Genomic DNA, 17,549 nt, shown 5'->3' with positions numbered 1-17,549 from the left:
CGTCCTCCAGTGATGTCAAAACGTCCTCCAAATACAAAATATCCTCTAGTGATGTCAAAACGTCCTCCAAATACAAAATATCCTCTAGTGATGTCAAAACGTCCTCTAGCGATGTCAAAACGTCCTCCAAATACAAAATATCCTCTAGTGATGTCAAAATATCCTCTAGTGATGTCAAAACGTCCTCTAGCGATGTCAAAACGTCCTCCAGTGATGTCAAAACGTCCTCCAGTGATGTCAAAACGTCCTCCAAATACAAAATATCCTCCAGTGATGTCAAAACGTCCTCCAAATACAAAATATCCTCTAGTGATGTCAAAACGTCCTCCAGCGATGTCAAAACGTCCTCCAGTGATGTCAAAACGTCCTCCAAATACAAAATATCCTCTAGTGATGTCAAAACGTCCTCCAGTGATGTCAAAACGTCCTCCAGCGATGTCAAAACGTCCTCCAAATACAAAATATCCTCCAGTGATGTCAAAACGTCCTCCAGTGATGTCAAAACGTCCTCCAGTGATGTCAAAACGTCCTCCAGTGATGTCAAAACGTCCTCCAGCGATGTCAAAACGTCCTCCAGTGATGTCAAAACGTCCTCCAAATACAAAATATCCTCCAGTGATGTCAAAACGTCCTCCAGCGATATCCACACTATAAACAGAGTAAAGTGCACGCACTAAAGTGTAAAAAATAGATTTTTAACAAAAAAGTGTTTTTTAGATGACTTGTTTGGCATTCAAGGTGTTGGTCTGATGGGAATCTGTGACTTCATCTTACTTGAAAAATGGTAAAACTAGTTAATCACAATGGGTCCCTTCCTCTCCTGTAAAACTAGTTCATCACAGTGGGTCCCTTCCTCTCCTGTAAAACAAGTTTATCACAGTGGGTCCCTTCCTCTCCTGTAAAACTAGTTCATCACAGTGGGTCCCTTCCTCTCCTGTAAAACAAGTTTATCACAGTGGGTCCCCTCCTCTCCTGTAAAACTAGTTAATCACAATGCGTCCCTTCCTCTCCTGTAAAATAAGTTTATCACAATGGGTCCCTTCCTCTCCTGTAAAACAAGTGTATCACAATGGTTCCCTTCCTCTCCTGTAAAACAAGTGTATCACAGTGGGTCCCCTCCTCTCCTGTAAAACAAGTTTATCACAGTGGGTCCCTTCCTCTCCTGTAAAACAAGTTCATCACAGTGGGTCCCTTCCTCTCCTGTAAAACAAGTTTATCACAGTGGGTCCCTTCCTCTCCTGTAAAACAAGTTTATCACAGTGGGTCCCCTCCTCTCCTGTAAAACTAGTTCATCACAGTGGGTCCCTTCCTCTCCTGTAAAACAAGTTTATCACAGTGGGTCCCTTCCTCTCCTGTAAAACTAGTTCATCACAATGGGTCCCCTCCTCTCCTGTAAAACAAGTTTATCACAGTGGGTCCCTTCCTCTCCTGTAAAACTAGTTCATCACAATGGGTCCCTTCCTCTCCTGTAAAACTAGTTCATCACAGTGGGTCCCTTCCTGTCCTGTAGAAATTGTTAATCACAGTCGGTCCCCTCCTCTCCTGTAAAACTAGTTAATCATAGTGGGTCCCCTCCTCTCCTGTAAAACTAGTTAATCATAGTGGGTCCCCTCCTCTCCTGTAAAACTAGTCAATCACAGTGGGTCCCATCCTCTGCTGTAAAAGTAGTTAATAAGAGTTGGTCCCTTCCTCTCCTGTAAAACATATTTTGTCTGAAGGAATAAACATTATTATAATAAAGATTGGCAGACAAAAAACCTTTATTAAAACTAGTAATTATTGTTGTCATTATTATTGTTATTGTTGTCATTGTCATTATTGTTTTAAGTACAGTTCTAAGGGAATAAACTCTTATGTTTATCAAATTGATTGTATTTGTCACATGCGCCAAATTCCACAGGTGTAGACCTTACCGTGAGATACTTACTTACAAGCCCTTAACCAACAATGCAGTTTATTTGAATAAACAGAGTAAACTTTGTTATCATATGATTCATGTTTTAAGTACAGTGTAAAAAGTATTGTAAATAATCATGTGTCCCTCGGTGGGATCGAACCATGTCTCGAAAAACTCTAAATCATGCCACGGGCTTTACACAATTGGCCCTTTGCCATGCACGGGTTGGTTTTTATGCATAGGAAATATGCTGGCTAGATGCGTGGCTATAATGTATCTGAATGATTAGAATGTATTTGAGACGTGAATGTGCCTCTCATAGATCTGCACCTGCGGTATTTCCAGCTCGAGATAATACTTTTTGTACGAGACACTGTTCATGATTCTGATCGCATAATCGGATACATTTTTATGAAGGTACACATTATTTTAAAATGCCATAATACATCAAGTAACATCCATCCATCCATTCCAATAATAACACAGCCATGGCCACCTGTACCTGTTTCTTATCAGCACATCATTTGTCTTATCAGTTCAATATGTCTATCCTACCATAGCATGTTTTGCCCCAGAACAACCAGCCTGGTTTCAGAGACTAGACGTAACATAGTAAATGTATTTCCGAGATACTCAAAATAGTATGATATGTTTTGTTGGTTATGATTGCATAAGAGAGAAGGTTACTTGAGTCAAAAGTAGGGTGGGTGGGTAAGTGTATAACACCAACATCAAGCAAACCAAAGGTTGTATGTTTGAATCATGGGCAACTTTGCAACTACTTACTACTTTACAACTACTTAGCATGTTAGCTAATCCTGCCCCTAGCCTTAACCCTTTAACCTAACTCCTAACCTTAACCCTAACCAGTGCTTAATTTGCCGGAGCAGGATCCAGCAGTGTTTGCAATGTAAGCATTCAAATAAAAGCAATCAGAGTTCATTCGAGTTGCTTTCCCATTAATTCTTCTGTCCCCTAAAAAAAACGCAGATTTTCAGCCCGTCGCATGATATTCAAAGAATTAATGTGTTTGGGCCTGCCCGGGCTTATGATTTGCTCAACATTATCGCCTATGTTTGAGACCAACGCATGGCCATTGCTGTGGTGAGAGAGAGAGAAGCACTCCTGTATCTCTCTCAGAACTAGACAGATTCCCTCTCTATGTGGTGAGAGAGAGAGAAGCACTCCTGTATCTCTCTCAGAACTAGACAGATTCCCTCTCTATGTGGTGAGAGAGAGAGAAGCACTCCTGTATCTCTCTCAGAACTAGACAGATTCCCTCTCTATGTGGTGAGAGAGAGAGAAGCACTCATGTATCTCTCTCAGAACTAGACAGATTCCCTCTCTATGATCTCGCTCCCTCTCTCTTCTAGACATGAGCCTGCAACTGTCATCTCTCCAGCATTGCACTTGATCATTTATTTCCTGATAGAATCATAGCCGTGGGAAGGGTTCTGGAGGTGCAGCAGCACCCCCGATTCATTTAAATACATTTGCCAAAGTTATAGAATTACTGCTCTCAGGTCAGAAATAAATAAAATTATTCAGAATACTAAACCAGGAGTAGGCCTGAAATTTAACCATAGATGACCAATAGCTTCTTTAAAAAAAAATAGCGTAGCTGTGTATTGTGTTGATGTAGCCCAACCACAAGGCATGTAGAACATGTGGCAAATCTGTCAATGAACAGCATGCAGCCAGAACAAATCTTTCACAATATTCAAAATACAATCGCGGGAAAACAGACGGGAAGGTAAATGTCTGCTACTTAAAAGAGAAGACTCTAATATGACCGTTGACTACCAAAATATTTGATCAACTTCCCGATAGGTCTATTGAGCAAACATTGTTCGCCAGCGAGTGAGCTGCGCATCATTGAGTGAGTCAGTGAAAGCTTTTTCATTTGTTCCATCTGCCTGGAAACATTTACCAAAACAGTGGTAATTTTACTGTGGCAACACAACCTCTGTAGAAAGTGTGCCAATGATATCTTTAAGGTAAAGTAGGCCTGCAATTTTATTGGAGCATTGGAAAGTATTTTAGAGAAGACTAGTATGTGATAGAACTATAAATTAAACTGTGTCTACGCATTATCCATATGCTATTACAGTTTATTCCAACTGCTTACACACGTTTACAAAACTGTCTCCTTTTTTCAAAACTCTACACACAATTCCCAAAACTGCACACACAAAATGCAAAATGCCTCACATCTCCTTCACAATGTAACACTGCATTCAAAATGCCATAAACACATGTCAGAATGAAGCATTTATATCAAATGACAAACACTGCTTTCATAATAGTACATTTGTGGATCTACCATGTAAACACTGTTGTTCTAAATCTAAAGCTCTTTGGTCTTTCATAGGCTTATATCTACATTTCAATACAATGTTCTACAGTGAAAGTAATCTGTTGAGAGGGGTAACAGGGGTACACTGTAAACACCAATGTAATGTTCTACAGTGAAAGTAATCTGTTGAGAGGGGTAACAGGGGTACACTGTAAACACCAATACAATGTTCTACAGTGAAAGTCATCTGTTGAGAGGGGTAACAAGTACACTGTAAACACCAATGCAATGTTCTACAGTGAAAGTAATCTGCTGAGAGGGGTAACAAGTACACTGTAAACACCAATGTAATGTTCTACAGTGAAAGTAATCTGCTGAGAGGGGTAACAAGAACACTGTAAACACCAATACAATGTTCTACAGTGAAAGTCATCTGCTGAGAGGGGTAACAAGTACACTGTAAACACCAATACAATGTTCTACAGTGAAAGTAATCTGCTGAGAGGGGTAACAAGTACACTGTAAACACCAATACAATGTTCTACAGTGAAAGTAATCTGCTGAGAGGGGTAACAAGTACACTGTAAACACCAATACAATGTTCTACAGTGAAAGTCATCTGCTGAGAGGGGTAACAAGTACACTGTAAACACCAATGCAATGTAGAAACAGAAAATATTTATTAGGCCAAACATTACTGTTGTATACAGTAGCATACAACAAAACCATAAACATATGTAAACCAAAAGTATATTCTTTAGAATACAGTAAAGAACACAATTGTGTGTGTGGTGTCCCGGGGGGGCAGTCCAGGAATTGGTAGGGGGGGGGGGGGGCAGTCACCAGTGCTAAGCTACACTTCATCTCTTCTACTTCGTCCACATCACAAGATACGTTTTCTCTTGCCAAACATCGAGGGAAGTATCTCCTAGCATGGCGTATCCAACCTTGGTCAGAGGCAACCTCTATGTCCCCACATGCGTCCTCCATTGCCTGGAGAAGCGGCATGTGGGCATAGGGTTGGTGATCATACACTTTCCAGCGCCAGGCTGAGAATAATTCCTCTATGGGATTTAGAAAAGGTGAATATGGGGGTAGGTACAAAACTACAAATTGTGGATGGGTGGCAAACCAGTTTTGGACCAGAACAGCCCGGTGAAAACTAACATTGTCCCATAAAACCACAAATCTAGCAGGCTCCTGATCTGGATCAGGGACAAGCATTGTGTAAATTGTATCCAGAAAAGTGAGCATATGGCCGGTGTTGTACGGACCCAGTGTGGCATTGTGATGGAGGACCCCGTTTTGAGTGATGGCAGCAAACATAGTTATATTACCCCCACGCTGTCCAGGGACATTGGTAATTGCGCTCTGTCCTATTACATATCTTCCGCGGCGCCTGGTTTTGGTGAGGTTGAAGCCAACCTCATCCACATAAATAAATTCATGTCGAATTACATGGGCATCCAGCTCCAATACTCTCTGTAACAGACAAAAGGATATACAGATGAGTAAATATGGTATGTCTGAAGTACTGGAAGTAGTGTTGCATACATACCTCTACAAAGTCATGTCGCATATTCTTGACTAAAGTTGTTTCATCGTCACTCTGTGCTGTTGGAGGATGCGTTGTGTGGTCGACAGGCTTACAGCATTGATGTTGTTAAATATGGTGTCATTTGTCAAGATATGCTCTCTTATCTCTCGAATCCTAATTGCATTGTTGGCCAAAACCATATTTATAATTGCAGTTTCTTGTACATCTGTAAACAAGCGTCCTCGTCCTCCATGATGTCTTTGCCTTTCCACTCTGTACAGAATTCAAACACAGAGGCCAACAATACCTGTTCTGATTTCTGAAGGTTCGAATTATGGACGCCACTGTAAATCGACTCAAGTTGGAGACTGGTCAAATCATGGTCAAACCGTGGTTGATCACATGATCAACAAGTGTTGCCCTAATCTCATCAGAGATGGCTCTCCTTCCTTCTCTTCTTTGCCCTCGTCCTCTTCTTCCTATTCCTCTCCCTCCTACTCCTCTTGCTCTCTGTCCATTGTTGGCATCCATTGTTCAAAACAGGTCATCTGACCTTTGACCTATTTATAGGCCTATACTACAGTAAATCAGTGATTGGTTAGTGATCAGTTAAGCTATTAGTGTTTGCACATGTGAGGAGTGTGTGTGTGACTTGGTGAATAAGTGTAGCATTTTGACTGGTTGTGTTTGGAAAAGGAAAGAAAGTCACTTCCTGTTTGATTTTTGTGTTTTAGGTAGAGAATTGTGTGTAGTGTTTTTAAAAAAAGTGTTTTATGCAATTGACAACTGAATCAAAGGATGAGAAATAGCTTATGGTTTTGGATATTTGGTGTGTAGTTTTGCACTTTGAGTGAGAGGTTTCAAAAATCGTGTGACATGAAAAGATTTTGTGCGTAAGCAGTTGGAAAAAACTGTATTTGTTTGTCTATATCTATAACAACTAGTTTGACTGTATTTTGGGGGATGTTGTTTTTGCTTTTGTTTGGTTCTTGTCTCGGCACTGAGGCTACAGGTGTAAGATCTTAATTTGACTACATTTGGTCTACATTGTATTATGCCTCTGTCTGTTCTATCCTGTCTAGGCCTCCAACCCATTCCTCCCAACCAGAGGGGGGTCATTGACCTCCGGTGGCCGTTTACGGTGCCCGTCCTGCAGGCACGAGGTGGTGCTGGACCGCCACGGGTTCTACAGGCTCCAGAGGAACCGGCTGGTTTAGAACATCATCGACATGTTCAAACAGGAGTCCACCAGGTGAGAGAGTCATACACTGTAGGAGTCCAAAGGAAAAATAATACTTCCGGTATCTGAACTTTGCTTTCCAACCAAGGTGCATGAACAGATGAGAAAACTGAGGGGAAACTATTTGCTCCATGTTCTCGCTAGCTTGTTACAGGTACGGTACAGTTCTTATTACAGTAATCATTTAAAAACGTAATTATTAAAGAAAGTAACCACCATCTCAGATAGACACCACCACCACCATCATCACTACCATAAGTGGTCCAATTTGCAGGATCCTACTATACCAGACTGAAAGCACAGACATCCAGTTACTCAATTTTGTGACTTTCGGCCAAAATCCATTTCTATGTGTAATTCCCTTAGCGTTCCTTATTCCATTACCAGGCTTTAAACTACTTCCAATATGTCTCTGAATTTCCTACGAGAAGACAGAACAGTGATTTCTAAAAGGTGTTCAGTTAGGCCATTGAACAGGGAATTCTAAAAGTAGGTCAGTTTAGGGCATTGAACAGTGAGAACCTCATAATGATAGCAATGTGACATTTTCTCTTCTGATAGAAATATTAAAAACTCATACAACCTACATGCAAAACGTGTTGAAACTGTTCTCAGGGAAAAAGTCCTGGTGCCACTCATACTGAATGTTTTCTTCAATATTTACTAATTTTCTCACCTTGTGTACCAGACCTCCAGGCTGCCTTCTAAAGACACATGGTGGCTGGTGAACGTGACTAGTAGTAGTTTCTAAACTAGAGTTGATAAACAGATAATGAGATATGGATGATGTTTTTAACCGGGCAGCTGGTAGCCTAGCGGTTAAGAGCGTTGGATCAGTAACCGAAAGGTTGCTGGTTTGAATCCCCGAGCCGGCTAGGTGAAAAATCTGTCAATGTGCCCTTGAGCAAGGCACTTAACCCTAATTGCTCTGTAGTGTCTGCTAAATTACTCAAATGTAGATGGCTCCCTCCAGAAGAAACAGCTGTGACTAGAGCTAAATACAGTCAAGGAAGTATGTTGTTCACAAACATTGCATTTACATGAAGGATTACTTTTTATATTTAACTCGGGTTAAAATAAGTGTTAGGGTTTTTATAGTGAGAGGGTCGTCTTATCACTGCTTTGCGGTGGGGGTTTGGAGCTATAAGAATGCATGAGATGAAGCAGGGTAGGGTAGGTTACTTTCTAAATGTAATCCGTTAGTTACTAGTTAACCTGTCTGAATTCTTTATCAGTAACAGAACTTCTGGATTACCCACATTTAGTTATGTCATCTCATTACTTTCCATTAGAAGAAGACAAAAAGGATCCATCAAATCAAATCAAATCAAATTTTATTTGTCACATACACATGGTTAGCAGATGTTAATGCGAGTGTAGAGAAATGCTTGTGCTTCTAGTTCCGACAATGCAGTAATAACAAGTAATCTAACTAACAATTCCAAAACTACTGTCTTGTACACAGTGTAAGGGGATAAAGAATATGTACATAAGGATATATGAATGAGTGATGGTACAGAGCAGCATAGGCAAGATACAGTAGATGGTATCGAGTACAGTATGTACAAATGAGATGAGTATGTAAACAAAGTGGCATAGTTTAAAGTGGCTAGTGATACATGTATTACATAAGGAAACAGTCGATGATATCATCACTGTGTCATCACAGTGGTCTCTGACTTGTGGTCAGACTCCCTCAGACTCCCTCAGACTCAGACTCACTCAGGTGGAACAAACTTAAACTTGCGCCTTAAACCGAATGGTGTCATAATGTGTGTGTGTGTGTGTGTGTGTGTGTGTGTGAGTGTGTGTGTGTGTGTGTGTGTGTGTGTGTGTGTGTGTGTGTGTGTGTGTGTGTGTGTGTGTGTGTGTGTGTGTGCGTGTGTGTATGTGTGTGTATTTAGAGAAAGTGTGACTAATACCTTATTGTGTATTTTTCCTGCAAACATCCTTCTGAATTGAAATGTAATCCAATAAGTAATCATCTAGTTTTCCAAAATAATCTGTAATCGCATTACAATATTTTTTGCTGGTAGCGTAACTGATTACAGTTACAGTTTTTTGTAATCAGATTACATGTAACTGATTACATGCTTTTAAGAATAGGAGCCCAGGGGCAATGTAATCTAGCTCTCTACTGTCCTGTATCCAACATCACGCTTAATGCTTCAGGCTTTATTTCTGAGACACAACTCTCTTCTGCTTGACACAGAGAGAGAGGGAGAGAGAAAGAGAGAGAGAGAGAGAGAGAGATGGATGGAATGGAGGGGAAAGGTGCTCTGTGTGTTTGAGGACACTCACTAGCTCGAAAGAGAGAACATAAGAGAGAAGAAGAGGGATACTTTCTGTGTGTTTTTGAGTGCTTGCTAGTCAGAAAGAGAGCGCGTGTGTATACTGTAGAAAGAAGTGGAGTAGGGACCCTCTAGGGCAACAGAAAAAGGGAGAGAGAGGAGTAGAAGAGGGTCATGTTGTGTGTCTCCTGTGTTGTGTTGGGAGATGGAGGCATTGTGTCTGTCACTCAGCACTGGTGCCCATATGAACCCATAGCCCCGCAGTGAGTCAGAGGGGTGATTCGGTTGGCAAAAGGGGTTCCGGTACAAGTCAGTCACACAATGATATACTTCCAACTGACTTGGTGTGTGTGTGTGGTTTGTGGTGTGTGTGTGTGGTGTGTATTTGGAGGAAGTGTGACTAATGCTTTGAGGCCTGTACGACACACACAACACTCCATTTAGATACTGTCTGTACAGATGCCCATGGTTCAGGATGTGATGTTACCTATGATCACCTTCTGACTGCATGGTGGGGTGTTCAGTTACCATGGGCAGGCAGCCTGAATCTAACCTCAACTGATCAGGAGAGGAAGCCACTATACTATTACAGTAAGATGCACCCCTAGTGTTGGGAGTCTCAGCATGTCACCTTCCCCCTCCAGCAGCCCTAGGCCAGCGGCCCCAGAGAGGACGGAGGAGCAGGCCATGTGCCAAGAGCACGAGGAGAAGGAGATCAACATCCACTGTGTGACCCACAGCGTGCCCACCTGCTCCATGAGCAAGGTGTTTGGAGCCCACCAGGACTGTGAGGTGGCGCCGCTCAAAAGCATGTACCAGACACAGAAGGTGAGGACTGGCTGATATAGGAAAACATCTTCTTCAAGACATGTATAGTACAGTAGGTCAACTGGGAAAGTTGCCTCCTGTATATAAGTCAGTGCATTGCAACTCACTCAGTGACTGATGTGTCTTGGCTTCTCGTTCCTGTGGTTGTGTGTGTGTGTGTGTGTGTGTGTGTGTGTGTGTGTGTGTGTGTGTGTGTGTGTGTGTGTGTGTGTGTGTGTGTGTGTGTGTGTGTGTGTGTGTGTGTGTGTGTGTGTGTGTGTGTGTGTGTGTGTGTGTGGTTGTGCATGCTGGTGGGTGTGCTGCGGCGCCCACAGACGGAGTTGACTGACGGGATAGCGATGATGGTGGGGAACAACGACAGGATCCAGGGCATCATCAGTCAGTTAAAGGAGACTGGCCAGACAATAGAGGTGACTGGCCCAGTGTGGCAGCACCTGTCTTTCTGTCTCTGTCTGTCTGTGTGTCTCTCACACAGCCAGACAACTGAAACCAGGATGTTACTGTAATCAGCACCCCCCCCCCCCCCACCCTATTCCCCACATACACCTAGAAAAATGACTAGGTGTTCTACTGCCTGTGTTGTACTGCCTCACACGAATAAAAACATAGGTTTCCAGAGATTCCTTCTCCCTCACACATACCAAGAAACACACAGAAATGTTACTGCCTTCCCACTCGCTCACACTGAGAAACCAGGAGGAGAACTGATGGGGAGAGAGTGGACACTCCTGATGTTTTTTATCCATCAAACACATTTGGTGTGTCATCACAGTGGTCTCTGACTTGTGGGCAGACTCCCTCAGACTCCCTCAGACTCAGACTCCCTCAGACTCCCTCAGACTCAGACTCCCTCAGACTCCCTCAGACTCAGACTCCCTCAGGTGGAACAAACTAAACTTGCACCTTAAACCGAATGGTGTCATAATGTGTGTGTGTGGTGTGTGTCTGTGTCTGTGTCTGTGTGTGTGTGTGTGTGTGTGTGTGTGTGTGTGTGTGTGTGTGTGTGTGTGTGTGCGTGCGTGCGTGCGTGCGTGTGTGTGTGTGTGTGTGTATTTAGAGAAAGTGTGACTAATGCCTTATTGTGTATTTTTCCTGCAAACATCCTTCTGAATTGAAATGTAATCCAATAAGTAATCATCTAGTTTTCCAAAATAATCTGTAATCGCATTACAATATTTTTTTGCTGGTAACGTAACTGATTACAGTTACAGTTTTTTGTAATCAGATTACATGTAACTGATTACATGCTTTTAAGAATAGGAGCCCAGGGGCAATGTAATCTAGCTCTCTACTGTCCTGTATCCAACATCACGCTTAATGCTTCAGGCTTTATTTCTGAGACACAACTCTCTTCCGCTTGACACAGAGAGAGAGGGAGAGAGAAAGAGAGAGAGAGAGAGAGAGAGATGGATGGAATGGAGGGGAAAGGTGCTCTGTGTGTTTGAGGACACTCACTAGCTCAAAAGAGAGAACAAAAGAGACAAGAAGAGGGATACTTTCTGTGTGGTTTTTGAGTGCTTGCTAGTCAGAAAGAGAGCGCGTGTGTATACTGTAGAAAGAAGTGGAGTAGGGACCCTCTAGGGCAACAGAAAAAGGGAGAGAGAGGAGTAGAAGAGGGTCATGTTGTGTGTCTCCTGTGTTGTGTTGGGAGATGGAGGCATTGTGTCTGTCACTCAGCACTGGTGCCCATATGAACCCATAGCCCCGCAGTGAGTCAGAGGGGTGATTCGGTTGGCAAAAGGGGTTCCGGTACAAGTCAGTCACACAATGATATACTTCCAACTGACTTGGTGTGTGTGTGTGGTTTGTGGTGTGTGTGTGTGGTGTGTATTTGGAGGAAGTGTGACTAATGCTTTGAGGCCTGTACAACACACACAACACTCCATTTAGATACTGTCTGTACAGATGCCCATGGCTCAGGATGTGATGTTACCTATGATCACCTTCTGACTGCATGGTGGGGTGTTCAGTTACCATGGGCAGGCAGCCTGAATCTAACCTCAACTGATCAAGAGAGGAAGCCACTATACTATTACAGTAAGATGCACCCCTAGTGTTGGGAGTCTCAGCATGTCTCCTTCCCCCTCCAGCAGCCCTAGGCCAGCGGCCCCAGAGAGGACGGAGGTGCAGGCCATGTGCCAAGAGCACGAGGAGAAGGAGATCAACATCCACTGTGTGACCCACAGCGTGCCCACCTGCTCCATGTGCAAGGTGTTTGGAGCCCACCAGGACTGTGAGGTGGCGCCGCTCAAAAGCATGTACAAGACACAGAAGGTGAGGACTGGCTGATATAGGAAAACATCTTCTTCAAGACATGTATAGTACAGTAGGTCAACTGGGAAAGTTGCCTCCTGTGTATAAGTCAGTGCATTACAACTCACTCAGTGACTGATGTGTCTTGGCTTCTCGTTCCTGTGGTTGTGTGTGTGTGTGTGTGTGTGTGTGTGTGTATGCTGGTGGGTGTGCTGCGGCGGCCACAGACGGAGTTGACTGACGGGATAGCGATGATGGTGGGGAACAACGACAGGATCCAGGGCATCATCAGTCAGTTAAAGGAGACTGGCCAGACAATAGAGGTGACTGGCCCAGTGTGGCAGCACCTGTCTTTCTGTCTCTGTCTGTCTGTGTGTCTCTCACACAGCCAGACAACTGAAACCAGGATGTTACTGTAATCAGCCCCCCCCCCCCCCCCCCCCCCCCCCCATTCTCTACATACACCTAGAAAAATGACTAGGTGTTCTACTGCCTGTGTTGCACTGCCTCACACGAATAAAAACATAGGTTTCCAGAGATTCCTTCTCCCTCACACATACCAAGAAACACACAGAAATGTTACTGCCTTCCCACTCGCTCACACTGAGAAACCAGGAGGAGAACTGATGGGGAGAGAGTGGACACCCCTGATGTGCACACGCACAACACACACACACACAGACACACACGCACACACACACATACACAACACACACACACACACACACAGACACACAGACACACACGCACACACACACACACACACACACACACACACACACACACACACACACACACACACACACACACACTGGAGTTGATGAGCTAGCTAGTAGCTGTACTGGGGAGAAAACTGGAGCGGCTCCAGTCCCCTCTGTGTCACTCGTGGTGGTGTTACCCAGGATTGCCATGTAGAGCTGGGTCGTGTTCAGACCTGGGTCGTGTCCACTATTCAAGGAACGGGAGAAAACACTTATGTGTGTCCGTCTGTCTGTCTGGGTGTGTGTGTGGTTGCCTGTGTACTGGAGAACGGCAGGAGGCAGAAGTCCCAGGTGTGTGAGAAGTTGGACCATCTGTAAACCATCTTGGAGGAGAGGAAGAGGGACTTAAATTTGAAGTTGGCGTCCGAGCAGGAAGAGAAGCACATAGATTGGTTTAACCAAGTGTAACAGTATAACTTTATTCCGTCCCCTCGCCCATACCCGGGCGCGAACCAGGGACCTTCTGCACACATCAACAGTCACCCTCGAAGCATCGTTACCCATCGCGCCACAAAAGCCGCGGCCCTTGCAGAGCAAGGGGAACTACTACTTCAAGGTCTCAGAGCAAGTGACGTCACTGATTGAAACGCTATTTAGCGCCCACGCTAACTAAGCTAGCCGTTTCACATCCGTTACACTCACCCCCCTTTTGACCTTCCTCCTTTTTCCGCAGCAACCAGTAATCCGGGTCACGGCACCAATGTAACAGTATAACTTTATTCCGTCCCCTCGCCCATACCCGGGCGCGAACCAGGGACCTTCTGCACACATCAACAGTCACCCTCGAAGCATCGTTACCCATCGCGCCACAAAAGCCGCGGCCCTTGCAGAGCAAGGGGAACTACTACTTCAAGGTCTCAGAGCAAGTGACGTCACTGATTGAAACGCTATTTAGCGCCCACGCTAACTAAGCTAGCCGTTTCACATCCGTTACACAAGAAGTACAAAGAGCACCAGGAGCGGAGCTGTAGGACCGTAGAGACAGGCATACAGACCATGGAGTAACCAGAGATGGCCGCCTTCTTACAGGTGACTGCCACAAACACACTTCCTCAACATTCAAGCTTGAATCCTGATTCAGGTTTCACACTGCAAAAGACCTCCTTAAAAAGGGAGTACATTTGCTGCCTAACAGTAATTATTGATCATACAAAGTATGTGTTTCATGTACCACATTATTTACAGATTTATGGAGACCACACAGAATAAGGGAAGCCTGACTCTCCGTGTGTGTGTGTCAGGATTGGGGAGGCGTCGAGCACCTCCCACCTGGATAAGGTGGAGCTTGGATATGAGGTGATGGATGACTACACTGTTAACTCCTGGAGAGAGGGCAGGGCTCTGCGTAACATCGACTTCATCTCAGGTAGAAAGAGTTGGCAGTGAAGCGTCTTCTTGGGCGATATAGACACAAATCCATATCGTGATAAATTGGCTGAATTGATGTGATAACGATAAATAGAACCATAAGTTTATAACATTAATGTACACCAGAGTTTTATTTATTTATTATCCTTTAAACTACTATTACTAGTTTGATAGTTGTAGTGTCACGATCGCCGTATGAAGCGAACCAAAGCGCAGCATGAATGCATTCTTTTATTGAACAACGAAAAAACACGACGTAAACTGAACAAGCTTACAAAACAACAAACGACCGTGACCGCTAATGAAACATAGTGCTAACACGCAACTAGACATAGACAATCACCCACAATGACAAAACAGGCTACCTAAATATGGTTCCCAATCAGAGACAATGACTAACACCTGCCACTGATTGAGAACCATATCAGGCCAAACACAGAAACAGACAAACTAGACATACAACATAGAATGCCCACTCAGATCACACCCTGACCAAACAAAACATAGAAACATACAAAGCAAACTATGGTCAGGGCGTGACATGTAGCCATCAATTGTCCCAATAAATATCCCCCATATTAGCAAACATTTCATTTCAAACTTCACATTTCTTTAGTATAGGCTACTTATCATAATGAACGATATCAGCAACGTGCCTGCAATAAGTGATCTGTATGATCGGTGTGGATCATTTCTGGTTTATCGTCCCAGCTCTAGGTCTTCTTGAGTATCCCTGCACACAGAGGCTTTGTCATTGAGTCTCTCTATGTCTGCCCCTGCACACAGATGCTCTGTCACTGTGTCTCTCTATGTTAATCAGTGATGTATTGTTGTCTCTACCTTCTTTCCCTTTGTGCTGTGTCCAATAATGTTTATACCATGTTTTGTGCTGCTACCATGTTATTGCTACCATGCTGTGTTGTCATGTGTTGCTGCCTTGCTACTGTATGTTGTTGTCTTAGGTCTCTCTTTATGTAGTGTTGTGTTGTCTCTCTTGTCGTCATGTCGTCGTGTTTTGTCTTATATATTTTTTTCCTTTCTTTCTTTTTTTTAAATCCCAGGACCCGTCCCCGCAGGAGGCGTTTTGCCTTTTGGTAGGCCGTCATTGTAAAAAAGAATTTGTTCTTAACTGACTTGTCTGGTTAAATAAAGGTCAAATAAAAATAAATAAAAGTCTACCCCTGCACACAGAGGCTATGTCATCGTCAACATCTCAGGTCCTAGAGGGATGAGGGGGTGCACCTCAATTGTCAACATCTCAGGTTCTAGAGGGATGGGGGGGTACATCTCAATTGTCAACATCTCAGGTCCTAGAGGGATTGGGGGGTGCATCTCAATTGTCAACATCTCAGGTCCTAGAGGGATGGGGGGAGGGGGGGCATCTCAATTGTCAACATCTCAGGTCCTAGAGGGGTGGGGGGGTACATCTCAATTACAAACATCTCAGGTCCTAAAGGGATGGGGGGGGCGCATCTCAATTGTCTTGTGTGATTTCCTTTCCTTGTTTTCTGTGTGTCATCTTTATTGATCTGAAAACAGGCTAGGTAAAAGCAACATTAAGCTTTCCATAGATGCTGTTGTTTTTCTTCATTCAACCCTCACTTCCATATCCCTCTGTCTGTAGATGACGAAGATGAGTATGAGGAGGTAGATGGTGGAGAAGCCTCTAGATGCTGATCAAATGTCAATTTTGAGTTTTTGCCCTAATGCAGGGTTCCCCAACTGGCCGAAAAAGACTGTAAAAAAACACCAGCAAATCAGCTCCATGTGATTTTAATTTGGGAAGTCTGTTCCAAAGTATTCCTACGCATAGTAGAGAGATATATGGTCATATACAAATGTAAACAAGGTTTTATGTTTTTGTCAAGTATTGTATCTGTTTGGGCTTCTTGGGATCAATTTGCAATCTACAAATTATTTGTAATTAAGTTCCAGCCCCCTGACCATCCGCTCAATAACAAATTGTCCCACGGCTGAATCTAGTTGATTATCCCTGCCCTAATGGTTAAGGTTAGGAGTGGGAGAGGGAGAGGGAAAGCTGATCCGTGATCAGTGCCTATTGCCAACGACCTGGAGCATACCTGCACAGGTGATAGACTGATCATTCTGGCACAAAACTCTCCTGGGACTTCCTCCCAAGTCTATGGTTGGATGCAGCTGGACATGGACATGTTTTTTGCCCAATAGGAGTGCATTTCAGGACTTGGAGTCAGGAAGTTCACTATGGGAAAACTTTTTTGCCTGATTAAATTCATGTCTGAGTCTACCTATTTAAATAAAAAAGGAATGTACTACCAGTGTTTTTGTTTTGTTTTTCAAAAGGAGATGTGGCTCGTTTTAGCGTTCCCTCAGACTGCCATTGTAGCACTTTGCCTAAGCAGCAGTGCTGTTTTTTAATGAAGTTGGCAAGATGCCACCGTCTGATCTACATCATTAGAGAATATCATAGGCTGAACATCTCAAACAAGAACTTTTGGAGGATTTTTATGGTTTTTGCCTTTTTATGTCTTTGTTTTTAATGAAGAAGTATTCAAATCAAATCAAATCAAATGTATTTATATAGCCCTTCGTACATCAGCTGATATCTCAAAGTGCTGTACAGAAACCAAGCCTAAAACCCCAAACAGCAAGCAATGCAAGTGTAGAAGCACGGTGGCTAGGAAAAACTCCCTAGAAAGGCCAAAACCTAGGAAGAAACCAAGTTAGGAACCAGGCTCTAAGGGGTGGCCAGTCCTCTTCTGACTGTGCCGGGTGGAGATTATAACAGAACATGGCCAAGATGTTCAAATGTTCATAAATTACCAGCATGGTCAAATAATAATAATCACAGTAGTTGTCGAGGGTGCAGCAAGTCAGCACCTCAGGAGTAAATGTCAGTTGGCTTTTCATAGCCGATCATTAAGAGTATCTCTACCACTCCTGCTGTCTCTAGAGAGTTGAAAACAGCATGTCTGGGACAGGTAGCACGTCCGGTGAACAGGTCAGGGTTCCATAGCCGCAGGCAGAACAGTTGAAACTGGAGCAGCAGCACGGCCAGGTGGACTAAGGACAGCAAGGAGTCCTCATGTATTCCATGAA

At 43.6% G+C, this 17,549-nt stretch overlaps 1 pseudogene; it reads left to right on the top strand.

The window, feature by feature from the left end:
• The first annotated feature begins 2,969 nt into the window (after positions 1-2,969).
• Positions 2,970-16,148, top strand: LOC110536555 (annotated as a pseudogene).
• Positions 16,149-17,549: the final 1,401 nt, after the last annotated feature.

The sequence above is a fragment of the Oncorhynchus mykiss genome, chromosome 11 (genome assembly GCF_013265735.2).
Source record: "Oncorhynchus mykiss isolate Arlee chromosome 11, USDA_OmykA_1.1, whole genome shotgun sequence".
NCBI lineage: Eukaryota > Metazoa > Chordata > Actinopteri > Salmoniformes > Salmonidae > Oncorhynchus > Oncorhynchus mykiss.
The sequence above is the reverse complement of the archived record's forward strand: the minus strand, read 5'-3'. Positions and strand labels throughout refer to the sequence as shown.